This window comes from Anabrus simplex, chromosome 1, assembly GCF_040414725.1.
Source record: "Anabrus simplex isolate iqAnaSimp1 chromosome 1, ASM4041472v1, whole genome shotgun sequence".
Taxonomy (NCBI): Eukaryota; Metazoa; Arthropoda; class Insecta; order Orthoptera; family Tettigoniidae; genus Anabrus; species Anabrus simplex.
The window spans coordinates 1,726,875,136-1,726,891,032 of record NC_090265.1 but is presented as its reverse complement, the minus strand read 5'-3'; the positions used below and the strand labels follow the sequence as shown (position 1 = coordinate 1,726,891,032).

At 35.9% G+C, this 15,897-nt stretch overlaps 1 long non-coding RNA gene across 1 annotated transcript in view; it reads left to right on the top strand.

Annotated features, from left to right (window-relative positions):
• The window catches only part of LOC136882394 (uncharacterized), a 46,068-nt gene extending 32,070 nt beyond the window's left edge, over positions 1 to 13,998 (top strand). Inside the window, exon 3 of the long non-coding RNA XR_010861168.2 lies at positions 13,778 to 13,998. This is a non-coding gene — a long non-coding RNA (uncharacterized lncRNA). The remainder of the gene's footprint in view (positions 1 to 13,777) is intronic.
• The last annotated feature ends 1,899 nt before the right edge of the window (positions 13,999 to 15,897 follow it).

Below are 15,897 nucleotides of genomic sequence, written 5' to 3'. Positions count from 1 at the left end.
TTCAACCCACTCTTGGATACTTTCAAGGTCCCTTTGTAATTCTGAACAATCCTCAATGTTATTTATTTCCCTACAAACAATTATATCATCTGCATACAATCTTATTTTTGATGTTATATTGTTCCCTAAATCATTTGTGTATATTAAGAAAAGTAACGGACCGATTATACTACCCTGTGCGATTCCCTTCCAAACTTTCTCTTCCTGTGATATATTATTTCCTACTTTGACTTTCTGAACCCTTGAATTTAGAAATGTTCTTATCCAACGTATAACCATTACGTCCAATCCTATTCCCTCCAATTTCTTTAATAATATTCCATGTTCCACTCTATCAAAGGCTTTGGAAAGATCTATGGCTATGCAATCTAACTGGCCTCCTGAATCCAACTGATCTTATATGTCCTGCTGAAATCCCACCAGTTGTGCCTCACAAGAAAATTTCTTTCTGAACCAATTTTTATCATCACATATCCCTCTGATGCACTTTGCTATTAAACTCTCCAGTATTTTACAAAAAACTTGATCACTTCCTGCTGCTTTTCCTTGCTGAAGCAGTTGGATATCTCTGAAAATATCTTCGTTTGTGAATGAGAAACTTCTTGTTTCTCTATGTGTCTCTCCCTCTCTATCATCTGTTACTGTTTCCAACTCCTGACAATCATCTGCTGAATCTCTTAAGTCCCTACTAAATAGATTTGCTTTCTCAGTATCTGTTGAATAGTGTTCACCCCCTTCTCCCACCATTGTAGGAATTTGGATTCCTTTTCCTTTTTGATTCCTAATATATGAATACATCTTTTTACATTTCCCTTTGTGGTCATTACCCTCTTGAAGTATGCCATTCATATATTTCTCTTTTTCTTCCTTTTTCACTCTATTCAGTTCCCTCATTAGCTGTTTTCTAGTTTCTCTATTCTCCCTACCCTCTTTGATTTTCCTGTTTACTATTCTACATTTTCTTTTTAATTTCCTTATTTCCCTTGTATAATAAACAGGGTCTGAGATCATTTTATCCTTCTTAACAGGTACAAATCTCTTCTCTCCTTCCCAAATGATTCCTTTAAATTTAGCCCAAAGTGTATCCACATTACTCCCTTCACTTATCCAACAACTGAATTGTGATTTAAGGTAAGTCCCAAATTCATCAACTTTAGTTTTTCTGTATAATTTCTTGTCTTGTGTGACCCTCTTATTAATCATTTTTGGTACAAGTCCTACATCCATTATTACAGCCTTATGGTCACCTATTCCTTCAATTACCTCAGTTTTATCAACAATTTCCCATGGTTTAACCAAGAATACATCTAGCAAGTTGTTGAGACGATCGGTTCTTGTACTACTTGTGTAAATCCTCCCTCCCAAATTAACTTATTTGCCAGTTTCTGTTCATGGGCTTCACTTGCAACTCCATTCCATTCAACTTCAGGCAAGTTTAGATCTCCCCCAATTATTACCATATCATTATTATTGTTTTTATGAGTATAATCTATTATTTTCTCAAATATTTCCATGTCTCTTTCCTCTCTTCCAGGCCTATATATTCCGATAATTCCCACCTCCTTCATATTATCACAAACTAATTTTATCCCTTTTTATCATCATTTTATCATCGGTAAACCATTCATGTGAACAATAAGTTTCCTTTACCAGAATAAACACCCCCCACCCCCACCCTTTTTATCTCCTCGGTCTCTACGATAGACTGTATATCCTTCTGGAAATACTTCTCTATTACCCACCCCTTCTCTCAACCATGATTCTACTCCTATCACCACATCAGTCTCATAAGATTCCATCAATGTACTGAATTTTATTTGTTTATTTACTACACTCTGACAGTTTACCAAGAGCAATCTCAGACCCCCTTCCTCCCTAAAACTTGACTGTTGTAATTGGGTAACATTTGACTCATGAGTTGAGAACGTCCCTGGAACCCAGATCTTTGTACATAGATCTTGATTTAAAGATCTGGGTTTTCTGGCAAGTTTTCCTGTATATGCTTACTTAGTGGTATAGGTTTTCTTAAGTGCATATTAGTTTGCAAATCTCTGTTGATAATTGTAGCAATTTGTCTACAGAGAGTTGCTTTTCCATTACCATTCAGGTGTAACCCATGCCTAGTGAACATTTGCCTGCCAAGACCTAAAGTATCTACTACATAGACATTTCTAAAACTCTTAATTAATCTCTTGATTTTTATATTTACATCATGTATAGCTTTGTTCACACACAAGTCTTCTATAAGGTCATACCTTGGTGGCACATTAACTACATTAACTACAAAATATAGCACCAATTATCTTAAAGCTTTGTGTAAACATCCTCTTGACAAGAGTTCTCTGAATTAAAAAATGTTGAATGACATGTGACCAGATTAACAATGAGCTGAGGATAACTTATATATCACTATCTTAAAAGTCCAACACCATATTTCCTTTTTCACAAGAATATTTGTATGAAAGTCTTCTTGATGAACATTCACCGAGTCTTGAAGTAAATGGTGCAAATATTAAGAAATATTTTTACATTGGTTAAAAAAGATCGGTCATTAAAATAGCCTAACTAGTCTTATTAAGAATATATTGTAACATTGGTTAAAAAAAATTGTTTGTTAAAATAGCTTAACCAGTCTTTAAGACGTAACAAAATATCGAACTAAAGAGAACATGAAGGAACTTCAAACTCTGTTTTTCATAGTAAAATAATAATATATTTAATGCAGCCAAATAGCCATAATAGAGAATATAGATTACATTGATGGGTTACATATTTGCATAATCACTTATAAACATTGTTCTTCTTGTACAGAATTCAATGTAGTACTGTTCACACGTTTTTCTACATAGTTTGCACTCACAGTCTATACTTGGGTCGTGGAAGTGTTTTGATTTGCAGAGTAGGTGATGAAAACCGTGAACTGCTAATCTTGTAATGACATGTCTTAATTCAAAATTAGCTTTTGTCTATGAGCGATCTATCATTGCCCCTGTGCCATAGAAGTCTGGTTGGACTTCTTCTCTCTTCTCCGTCAGATTTACTAGCAGTTTCTTTGATGCACCGGTGTTCGGTAGGGGCATACTTGTCCTGAGATCTTCTATGAGAAATGATTCCCTTGCGAGTAAAATGCATGTCTTCTCTAACTTAAGAAAAGGTGGCTGGATTCGGTCTGTTAAGTTTTCTATAACAAATTTTTACATGAATGGGACCTGAAGCAGATAAAGAAAAAAGGGGGATGTTAAGAAAGGCTCTTGAAAAAAGATAAGGTCCTGTCTTAAGAAGGGGCTGCCTGGCCGAGGCGGTAAAGGCATGCTTGGTTTGCCCAGAAGGACGTGGGTTCGAATCCCCGTCAGGAAGTCGTTAAATTTAAGAAACGAGATTTCCACTTCCAGAGGTGTATATGGCTCTGAGGTTCACTCAGCCTACACCAAAAATGAGTACCAGGTTAATTCCTGGTGGCAAAGGCGGCCGGGCATAGAGCTAACCACTCTACCCCATCACGTGCCGAGGTTAACAATGGTGGAAGCCTTTACCTTCCACTCCTCCAAGGGCCTTCATGGCCTGTACGGAAGTGACTTTGCTTTTTTCCTGTCTTAGGAATTAACTTGAATATGAGACTAACCTCTGGCAGCGTGCGTGATGTGTGTAATCAGACGTTAGAGAAGACACTGAGAACCGAAAGACACCGTGACCAATGTACCTGTGTTGGAGGGGAAGGGGTAGAAGTTGATCAGGGGAGATACCAGGATAGGTGGGGAAAGTGGGGAGGAGAAGGAGGTACTTAGAGTTAATGGCAATGAAGGAAAAAGGGAACAGAGAGGAGAATTATGTAGGGCGATGCAGTGAGAGGGCGTGGCATGAGAACGATTTCTGTATGCTTTGAAAGACTGATTTGCTATTGGAAGCTTTTCTGAGTCTGAAAAATGCTATCAAAAAATCGAACAATACTTTTGGTTTCTCAGAAATATCATTGAGATTTAAACCAGCATTAAAGTGTTGATCCAGGTGAATGAAACAGCTCTCAGTGATATCAAGCAAAGTACTTTTATTAAGAACCTGTAGAACTGTGAGATCCTGATCAATGTTAAAATTATACTGAAAATCTTTCATATGCTGCCCCATTGCCAAAAACCTATTGTATCTAACGGCATTAACGTGTTCCATGTATCTGATTTTAAAATTTCTCTCTGTTTGTCCAAGATAAGAACTGCTGCAGTCATGACAGCATAGTCTGTGCACTCTGGAACTATGAAAAACATTATTTCTATTTAATGAAGTGGAGTTATGCAGGATGTCAATGCTTCTATTATTACTTCTATAAGAAATCTTGGTGTTATGCTTTTTGGAAATGTTGGTGATACTGTGTATTTTATTTGTAAAGGTGAAAGTTGAAGAAGTATTAACTTTGGGTTTTCTTCTCAGAAGGGTGGTATTAGGACAGTACTGTACTTAAACTTGTTGGTGATTCTCTCAATGAAGACATTCTTGAAACCATTGTTTCTAGCTATCGCCTAAATTAAATTTAATTCTTTATACAAATTCTTTTTTGACATAGGAACTCTAAAGGCTCTGTCAACCGGAATGGTGATAGCAGTCTGAGTAGGTTTTCTATAGATATTATATGAAAAAGAAGAAAGTGATCGAGTAACTGTTATGTCCAAAACATTTAAATGATTATTATTCTCGGATTCTAAGGTAAATCTTTTATCTTGATCTAAACTGTTAAGATTATCAAGAGTATGTTTTTTATATGTGGACCGTTCGTCGAGAATTATGAAAGTATCATCCACATATCTAGCCCAGAAATGAATATTATTGAATGTTAAGTTGTTGATTATAGCATTATTTTCCAGGAAATCTACATAAATCTCTGCCAAAATCCTGGAGGCCGGTGAGCCCATTGCCAGACCATTCTGCTTATAAATGATATTATCAAAAGTAGAGTAATGATTGTTAATCAGCAAGCTAAGAAGACTCATAAAATTTAGAACTACTAGCTTACTGAATTGACTATTAGCAAGAAGATTCTTCTTGATGATGGGAAAAAGTGCCTTGGTATTTATACTGGGAACCATGTCAACCATATCAAAAGTGTGCATAGTGTGAAAGGGACGAACAAAATGATCCAATTTATTAATTAATTCCATGGTATTCTTGTTAGAGTTATTTGAAAAAAATTGTAATTTTTAGCAAGAAATGTTTGAATGAACTGTGTTAGCTTGTAAAGAGGACTGGGTCTATAATTTATAATAGGTCAAATGGGGACACCGGCCTTGTGAATTTTGGGAAGTGATCTCGCTGTTGGCAGATTTGGGTTCATGGTTAATAACTTTTGTTTTTCTTGTTCTGTAAAAAGGAAGGAAGAATCTTTCAAGATTTGTTTTAGCTGTCATTGAATGAGTTGTGTAGGGTCCTTCTTTCTAACTGAAAAAGAATCATTATTAAAAAAGCTTTGGTTTTCTGTAAGTAATCTGTTTTATCCATAACTACGGTTGTATTGCCCTTATCAGCTTTTGTGATGATAAGGTTATTAACAGATACTTTCTTCTTGAGGTCCTGAATTTTCTTCCTTACTTTAAAAGGTTCTGTAATATTACTATTATTAGGGACTAATGCACATTTTTCAGAAAGAAAGGTTCTTTCAAGTTGCTTTTTTAACATCAAATCTGATTTCCTCTTGGAGGTCACGTGGCATTTTACTAATAGCCATCTCTGACTGAATGACAAGTTTAATAACTGGATTGGCAGGATTTAGACATGGCCAGTTGTGCTTTGGACCTTTAGCGAGAATAGCTTTTTCATCCTCATCCAAAGTTATGTTGGAGAGGTTGATTAAAGGAGGATGGATTGAGCCAAAAGATCAGTAGTAGGTTCCTGATTTCTAGTCTGTTTGGCTGAAGATCCTCCGAAATTAGCTTTGTCTAGAAGTGCTCCAAGTTTCTTATCTAGTGTGGATTGTTTTGTGGCTAGTACATCTGATAACTAAACGAAAGTTTGTTCTTGAAATAAGTTCCATCGGGCTTCAGTAAGTAAAACGGTAGCTCTGTGGTGAGCCTCATATAAACGGTAATTGAGGAAAGATTTTTCCTATATAAAAATTTAAGTTCATTTCTTAACCAAAGTTTGTTAGTCTTAAGGTAAAAATTACGTCGGTGAGAGGGTAAGAAATTTGGTTTTAATGTATTCTTTAAAAAATTTGCAGTAATATTTAGCCTTATACATTGTTTAATAAACCTAATGTCCTTGCCTATTTTTCCAATCTTAATCTTTAAACCCATATATTGATGGGCTGTAACTTTTGCCTGGTTGGCTGCTTCGTTCAAGTTTAAAAACATATTAATTCCATATTATAAATTATCATTTTTCACTCCACCCCTGCCCGTTAAGTTAGTTTCCTCCCACCCAAAAAAAGTGTGTTTATTTTTAAAAGAGATTCCAAATACCAATTTCCACATCTCTAATGTTCAATTTTGTGAAATAAGTTTCCCCAGAAAAAGAATTTAATGTTTTACCATCTTTCACACTCCCCACTCAAGTGAATTTTCCAAAAACAAACAGTACCCATTTCTTTAACCCTCTAAGTGATATGAGTCGGTAATAACGACTCATTTATGCCTTTGTGAAATGATAAAGTCGTTATTAACGACTTATATTTTTAGAGCCGTGTTGCTGGGCAACCATTTAATGAATATCGTCGAACTTTGCACTAATCAATAGTTCAGTTCATTGGCTATTTTGATTCATCTAGCTGAATTATCGAATGGTTTTTTTTGCTTATGTACTGTCTAAAGCAAATCTTAGCATCAGTCGCTCGAAGCACCACATTGCATGGCAGTGTTCTATTTTTGTTCTACTTGATTGGTTAGTGTTTCAATAAACTAAAATGTGCGATCCATGTTGTTCTGACGATATTCGGGATATGTTAGAAGAAGATCATGAAAATTATGTTTTCAATGATGACAGTGGTGACAGTAATTTATCAGGTGACGAAATACCAAAAGCAGTTTCTTTGAGTGGTGACTCGTCAGAAAACGAGGATAAAAAAAAAAAAAAAAAAACAAATTCTGGTGCCCTAAGTGAAATTGTGGCATTCATCCTACTTGCCCCATAAGTTGAAACACTTCTACAGGCCCATAGTAAAGGGGAGGAAAAGGAAAAGAAAACTCTTGCAAGTGACTCGAAGTAAAGAATTATGCCCGATGTACATAGTTTTGGTTTTTTGTACATAACTTTCTGTTCTTTAGTTTCACAGTAAATATGTACTCTAAGTCTTTTGTTGCTAATAAAAATGGTGAATATTTTATAAATTTTCCTTTTGTTAGGGTCTTTTATAGTTTTGAAGCTACGTACAGCAAAAGTTGAAACATTGTTTTTTCAAAAGTGAAAAACTGTAATTCACCACCCCCAGTAAAATGGAATCAATGTCAGTACCCAATATTATCACATAATCACATTCTCTAGTTTATACTGAACAGAAAGATACCGGTATGTAATATGATATATTTTACTGTCGTGTGTTTCTTATGAATTTTTAAAAGAAACTTGTACTAAGACATTACAGTCGCTTATCACTTAAGAGGTTTTTACGTATCACTTGGAGGGTTAAAAGAGCTTCCAAATACCAATTATCACGACCGTAACATCTTCAGTTTTTGAGATATATGTATCTTTGTAAAAGGAATTCTTCTCCGTTTTCATCCCCCCTACCAAGCTGAACCCCCAAATGCATGTTTCTTTATTTTTAAAGGAGATTCCAATACCAGTTTTTATGTCTGTAACATCTTGAGATTTTTTGGTATATATACATTCTCATACAAATAATTCAACTAATTTTTCAATTCTTTCACCCCCACCCACCCCCTAACTCCCGTTAAGGGTTTTTTTCCGAAAACCAAAGAATACGTGTTTATTATTTTTAAAGGAGATTCCAAATACCAATTTCCACGTCTGCAACATGTTAAGTTTATGAGATATACTGTAGATATGATAATTTTAAAAATTCACCCCTTTTTCAGTTTGCCTTACATGGATTTTCTGAATTTTTTTGTATGTTTCTTTAGTTTTACAGGAAATTCCAAATACCAGTTTTCAAATCTATAATATGTTATGTGTCTAAGATAATTTGCAGATGTAGTCTTTTTAAAAACTCACCTCGTTTGTCACGCCTTTTAAACCCCTGTTCATCGGATTATCAAAAACACAAAAATACGTGTTTCTTTATTTTCAAAGAAGATTCCAAAAACCAATTTTCATGTCTGTAACATCTTCAGTTTTTGAGATATGTCTCCTCATAAAAGGTGTCCAACTCCTTTTCACTCTTTTTTCACCCCCTTAATGGGATTTTCTGAAAACAAAAAATATGTGTTTCTTTATTTATAAAGGAGATTTCAAATACCAATTTTTATATCTGTAAACTTTTAAGTTTGAGATATAGATATCCTCATTTTAAAAATTCACCTCCCTTTTCACCCCCTTAGTGAAGGAATATCCAAAAATCCTCCTTTAGTGAGCACCTGAACCCTAATATAAATGTATCCCCAAAATTTAATTTCTTTATGTCCAGCAGTTTTGGCCCGGCTATGATGAATCAGTCAGTCAGGACAAGTAATTTTATATATATATATAGACTAGCAGTTACCCGCCACTTCGCTCGTGTCAATTTCATAATTTGATAAAAGTAATCATTCCTCGGCACTGTACTAAGACATTATCTGAAAATCCCTAAAGTATAAAAACTCACTAAAAAATAGAGTTCATTTACCCTAGAAACTCTTTATAAATCACATTTGAGCTATTGCTTTTCGGGGCTAAGACGAACATGCGGCACAGAAATGTACATGTGAGAAACAGTCTTGTCTCAAGTTGAAAAAATACAGGTTTCTTTATTTTTAAAGGTGATTCCAAATACTAATTTCCTTGTCTGTAACATATTCATTTTATGAGATATAAGTATCCTCATAAAATATAATTCAACTCACTTTTCAACTTCCTTTCACCCCCGTTGAGTGCCTTTTCCGAAAACAAAAACATACCTGATCCTGTATTTTTAAAGGACTTTCTAACTACCAAGTTTCTTTACTCTAATATGTTAAGTTCTTGCTGTATACTGTAGATACACCTGTAATAATTTTAAAAATTCACCTGCTTTTTCAATTAATTTCAGCCCCTTGAATGAATTTTCCGAAAGCAAAAACATACTGTTTCATTATTTTTAAAGAAGGTTCCAAATACCAGTTTTCACGTCTGTACATCTGTAACACCTTCAGTTTTTGAGATATATGTCTTCTCATAAAAAGAATTCAAATTCTTCTTCACTTCTTTCCACCCCTCTGCCCCTTAAGTGTACACTCCGAAAACAAAAAGTATGTGTTTCTCTATTTTGAAAGGAAATTCAAAATACCAACTATCACGTCTGTGACAGCTTCAGTTTTTAAGATACAAGTATCCTCATGTACGGAATTCAACTCCTTCTTTACTTATTTTCAAACCCCCTTAAGTCGATTTAAAAAAAAAAAAAAAAAAGAACTGTTTATTTATTTTTAAAGGAGATTCCAACTACCAATTTTCATGTCAGTAACATCGTTAGTTTTGAGATATAAGTATTCTCATACAAAGAAATCAACTAATGTTTCAATTCATTCATGCCTTCACCCTGTAGGTGGTTTTTCAGAAGACAAAAGAATAGGTATTTCTTTACTTTGAAAGAAGATTCTAAGTACAAATTTTCATGTCTGTAACATCTTCCATTTTTGAGACGTAAGTATCCTCATAGAAATAATTCAACTCCTTTTCCGGCCGCCCCCACCCTCGCCCAATAATTTCACCCCCCCACTCAAAAATGTGTTTTTTCTTTATTTTTAAAGGAGATTCCAAGTACCAATTTTCACATCTGTAACATCTTTAGTTTTTGAGATATAAGTAACCTCATAAAAATAATACAATTCATTTTCCACCCCACCTAAAAAATATGTTTCTCTTTATTTTTAAAGGATATTCCAAATACCAATTTTCACATCTGTAACCTTGAGAATTTGAGATATAAATTTCTCCATAAAAAGAATTCAACGTTTTTCACTTCCTTTCTCATTCCCCCTTAAGTGAATTTTCGAAAACAAAAAATACGTGTTTGGATATTCCAAATACCATTTATCACAACACTAACATCTTCAGATTTGAGATATATTTATCCTCATAAAAAAATTTAACTCATCGCCTCCTCCCAAGTTGATTTTCCCCCCAAAATATGTGATTCTTTATTTTTAAAAGATATTCCACTTCCTAATAATAATAATAATAATAATAATAATAATACTTTATTAACGGAAATACCTGTTTTAAAGTCAGTAATATCTTTAGATTTTTTAGATTTAAGTAAACTCACCCTCATACTCAATTAATTTTTCAATTCTTTCACCCCCTTAAGTGGATTTTCCATAAACAAAAGAATCCGTGTTTCTTTATTTTTAAAGGAGATTCCAAATACCAATGTTCACTTCTGCAACATCTTTAGTTTTTGAGATATAAGCATCTTCATACAAAGAATTCAACTCATTTTTCAATTCCTTTGCCCCCTTTAATTGGATTTTCCAAGCAAAAGACTCCAAATACCAATTTTTACGTCAGTATTATCTTCATTTTTAAGATATCACTATCCTAATAAAAAAAATTCAACCACCTTTTCAGTCCTTTTTACCCCCTCCCCCCTACATGGTTTCTTCCAAAAACAAAAAATACATGTTTCTTCATTTTTAAAAGATTAAAAATACCAATTTTCACATCTTTAACATGTTAATTTTCCGAGATGTTCTGTAGATATGTCCCTTTTAAAAATTAGCCCCCTTTTTCAGTTTCCCTTAAGTGGATTTCCGAAAATAAATTATCTATGTTTCTTTACTTTTACAGGAGATTCCAAGTACCAGTTTTCAACTCGGTAACATGTTAAGTGTCTGAGATATATTGTAGGCCTAGATACAGTTTTTTTTTTTCAAATTCCACCCTGTTTGTCACTTTCAGTCACCCCCTATTCATTGGATTTTTCAAAAACAAAAAATACATGTTTCTTAATTTTTAAAGGAGATTCCAAATACCTATTTTCATTTCTGTAACATCTTCAATTTTGAAATTTGAGTATCCTCATAAAAGGTATTCAACCAATTTTCCCCCTTTTTTACGCCCCTTGATGAGATTTTGCAAAAACAAAAAAACACGTGTTTACTTTTAAGGGAGATTCCAAATACCAATTTTTACGTCTGTAAACTTTTAAGTTTTTGAGATATACATATCCTCATATAAACATTTCATCCTCCTTTTTACCTCCTTAGCAATGAAATACCCGAATATAAATGTATCCTCAAAATTTCATTTCTTTATATTCGGTAGTTTTTGCTCGGCGATGATGAAATTGTTGATCAGACAGTCAGTCAGTCAGTTAGGACATGCTATTTTATATATAGAGATGAGATGCCAGTGCTTCGATCTAGGTTGCTGCCATGACGTTTTAAAATGATTCTTTTGGTGAAAAATGGTTTTAGTGATTGTTAAATCATGTTCAACACATTTTGAGAAGAGTCAAATACCAATTCCGTCCTTGCCCATGACACCATTCCATGCAATATTGTCCTTGCCCACTCTGGCATTAAAATTGCCGAGTAAGATTATTTTGTTGATTAATGTTTGACAGGATGCCATCCAGATCTGAATAAAATGACTCTTTGATGTCATCATCAGAATCTAGTGCGAGGACATAAGCGCTGATCACAGTGGCATGTTGGTTGTCATTTAACTGAAGTCTTAATGCCAAAAGGCATTTATTATGTCCAGTGACAAAGCCTACTCCATGTAATCGGTGCTCACTGGTAGCTTTTGCCTTCTAGAAGAAGCTGTAACCTGCTCCTTTTTCATTCAGCTGACCTTCATCAGCAAGTCAGGTTTCCTGAAGTGCTGCTATGTCGATGCTATATCTTATTAATTCTCTACCCACTATAGCTGTTCTCCTTTCGGGTCTCTCAGTTACAGGGTCATCACTGAGCGTTCTTACATTCCATGTTGCAAAATATAATTTCCCATTTGTTTGACCGCATAAAGGTGATAACATCAGATACGGCTATCCGATTGGAAACATTAGTCGCTGACTATGTTTAGGGCAACTTATCTAGCAGGTGAGCAGAGTGAACCCTAAATAAGACTGCTCACACGTAGATGCAGCAACCAAATTGCTCTACAGTCACAGCCCTAAGCAAGAAGACCGATCATACATTATCGTTATCAAAATTGTTTACACCATTTTAGTGTATGCTACCATAGTGTAAATTTTATTATCGTGTAGTAAAACATAATATTGAACTTAATTCTTGTTATTTATTGAAATACTCATTAAAACAAATGGAATTCAAATTTTGGATAAAGCATGCGAAATTTTAGAAATTAAGAACCACGTCCTGTTTAGAACACGTTGGCTTTTTTCTGTTTTGGATTTCAGTAAAAATAGGTCCCATGATTTTTCAATGCAAGTTTAAAAGCCATGCAAAACAACAAGCTGAAGGATGGACTTCTACCAATAACAACTCTCATTTCTATTATACCTGGAATCTTAAACTGTGCTGACAGTATGTTAAGATCCAACTGATTTCACTTCTTTATCCAGAGAAAAGTACCTTCTTAGATATTGCACCCATCCTCACTTGGATCTGTACCCAGAATATTGAGCAGGCCAGTCTAACTATAATTGGCAATGATGTCATCAGATATTTACACGATAATATCAATAGGCCGCATGTTTAAATGTGCCATTCTGCTGTTGAAATCTAAAATTTAAAAAAAATTGTCTGGAGATGGACAAAAAAACCTGCGAGTGAGATGAATGAGAGGTATGTCTTACGATATTTGAGTCGATAATATTATTGCTGAACCATCACGCAATACTATGAGCATTATTGAATATTATGTTAAATATGTATAATTCTATGATTGATACTTCATGTCCGGCTCCATGGCTAAATGGTTAGCGTGGTGGCCTTTGGTCATAGAGTTCCCAGGTTCGATTCTCGGCACGGTCGGGAATTTTAACCATAATTGGTTAATTCCGTTGGCACGGGGACTGGGTGTATGTATTGTCTTCATCATCATTTCATCCTCATCACAACGCGCAAGTCGCCTACGGGAGTCAAATCAAAAGACCTGCACCTGGCGAGCCGAAGTCCTTGGACACATCCTGGTACTAAAAGCCATACGCCATTTCATTGATACTTCATCATCTCTTCTTTTTCTTATTTTTAATTCTTGGTTACAGCCTTCCTCTATATTAGCTGATACTCTTCACCTGGATAGTGGCCTACATTTTTCCTTGTTAAGACGGTATTCACAAGATTCACTGCATGTCTGGTTATGTGACCAAAGAAGCTTTGTTTCTTGTGGTATGTCAAAGGGACTTCTTTTAGTCCATGGAATGTCTTCACCACATTTCAAATATATTTCTGTGTATTTTACGTCTCAAATTCATGGTCCAAGAGGTCCCAGGTTTGATTCCTGCATTGTTCATGGAATTTAACCTTCATTGGTTGTCTGGCTCTGGTACAGGGTATTTGTGCCGTATTTATCATTAGATTTCACTCTAGTTATGGTCCCTTACTCACGTTACAGGTAATGAATTTCATCTTGGTCTGTGGTGGAATTACTCATGAGCATGGAATTGAACAACCTGCAACAGGCTTCTGTATAGGCCATAAGACAAATAAATAAGGAACAATGGAAATACTAATGGGTCTTTCTTTCTTTCCAGATCTGTGGCAGCTATTCCAAAATTTCTTGTCATCTGAGATACAAAGTCTTCCCTCCTCCTCCGATCATTTCCCTGTGACTTTCAGAGGCTGTCCAGGTGGGGGAGTCAAGTCATCTTTCAGGGCTGGTGAATCCGAGGCAAACAAATTACAACCAACCACAAAAGAAACCTCTTCAGAAGCCAGCATCACTGGGGATAAGTAAACAAAGCCAGTTACACTTTTTATGAGTACTCCAGTGTCTAGTTCTTAAATTCACCGTCCAGCTATCATGAAATAAATTTCATTTTGGATCCATATTGACAATTTCTTATGTTATATAAGTTGAAAAACTAATATACTGTTTCCACCTAGTCAATACCTAAAGATTATTTACAATTCAAACTCTTAAATACAGCATCTACCGGATGAGTTGGACATGTGGTTAGGAGCACACAGCTGTGAGCTTGCAAGCGGGAGATAGTGGGTTTGAACCCCATCATTAGCAGTCCTGAAGATGGTTTTTAATTTTCACACCAGGCAAATACTGGACCGGACCTTAACTAAGGCCATGGCCACTTCCTTCGCACTCCCAGGCCTTTCCTATCCCATCATCACATCAACATCATAAGACCTATCTGTGTCAGAGCGACATGAAACAAACAGTTAAAAAAAAACAAATTATCCATCATTTACTACGTAGAACTGTTCAATGTCAAACTCATTCTGACTACATTAAGCAACATTTTCATCTGAGGATGTTTCAACATTCACTTCTTATAATTAACTATATCACATGAATGTAAATTTTATTCATGTTTTTTAACATTTAATATATTAAAGTTATTTCTAGACAGCTGAAGATGGCCTAATGCAGCTGAAACATGTCCTATTGTTCTAATATGATGTTTCTACAACTTTGATATGTAAATGAACTTATAGATTTGGACTAAGTGGAACCAATATAACCAGCTATTATGGCCACTAAGTTCACAGTCTCACAATCCTCTATGATATCCACAGAATGTTTACTCCCAATAGTTTTCATTTACAGTTCCTTGCCAATCCCATGTTAAATCCCCCCATGCTGCACGAGATATAACATTCACTTCAGAACAGCTGGAACAAGAATAACAACTTCTCAATGACATACAGAATGAACACTCAGTTCTACAGACAATACACTTACAGAGATTGACACATAGATTACCCCCCTCAACACAGAGTGACTTCAACCTAAACTGTTTCTGTCTACAGCAGCACTCCTTGTTAGCACTCACTCTGACTGAACTGACTGCAGTACCTCAGTGCTCCACAGTGGTACTCCTGAACAGCACTCACTCTGACTGAACTGACTGCAGGACCTCAGTGTTCTACAGTGGCACTCCTTGACAGCGCTAATTCTCTGACTGAACTGACTGCAGTATCTCAGTGCTCCACAATGGCACTCCTCGACAGCACTCCCTCTCAGACTGAACTGACTGCAGTACCTCAGTACTCCACAGTGGTACTCCTGAATAGCACTCACTCTGACTGAACTGACTGCAGTACCTCAGTGCTCCACAGTGGTACTCCTGAACAGCACTCACTCTGACTGAACTGACTGCAGTACCTCAGTACTCCACAGTGGTACTCCTGAACAGCACTCACTCTGACTGAACTGACTGCAGTACCTCAGTACTCCACAGTGGTACTCCTGAATAGCACTCACTCTGACTGAACTGACTGCAGTACCTCAGTGCTCCACAGTGGTACTCCTGAACAGCGCTCACTCTGACTGAACTGACTGCAGTACCTCAGTGCTCCACAGTGGTACTCCTGAACAGCACTCACTCTGACTGAACTGACTGCAGTACCTCAGTGCTCCACAGTGACACTCCTGAACAGCACTCACTCTGACTGAACTGACTGCAGTACCTCAGTGCTCCACAGTGGTACTCCTGAACAGCGCTCACTCTGACTGAACTGACTGCAGTACCTCAGTGCTCCACAGTGGCACTTTTCAACAGCACTCACTCTCAGACTGAACTGACTACAGTACCTCAGTGCTCCACAGTGGTACTCCTGAATATCACTCACTCTCAGACTGAACTGACTACAGTACCTCAGTGCTCCACAGTGGCACTCCTCAACAGCACTCACT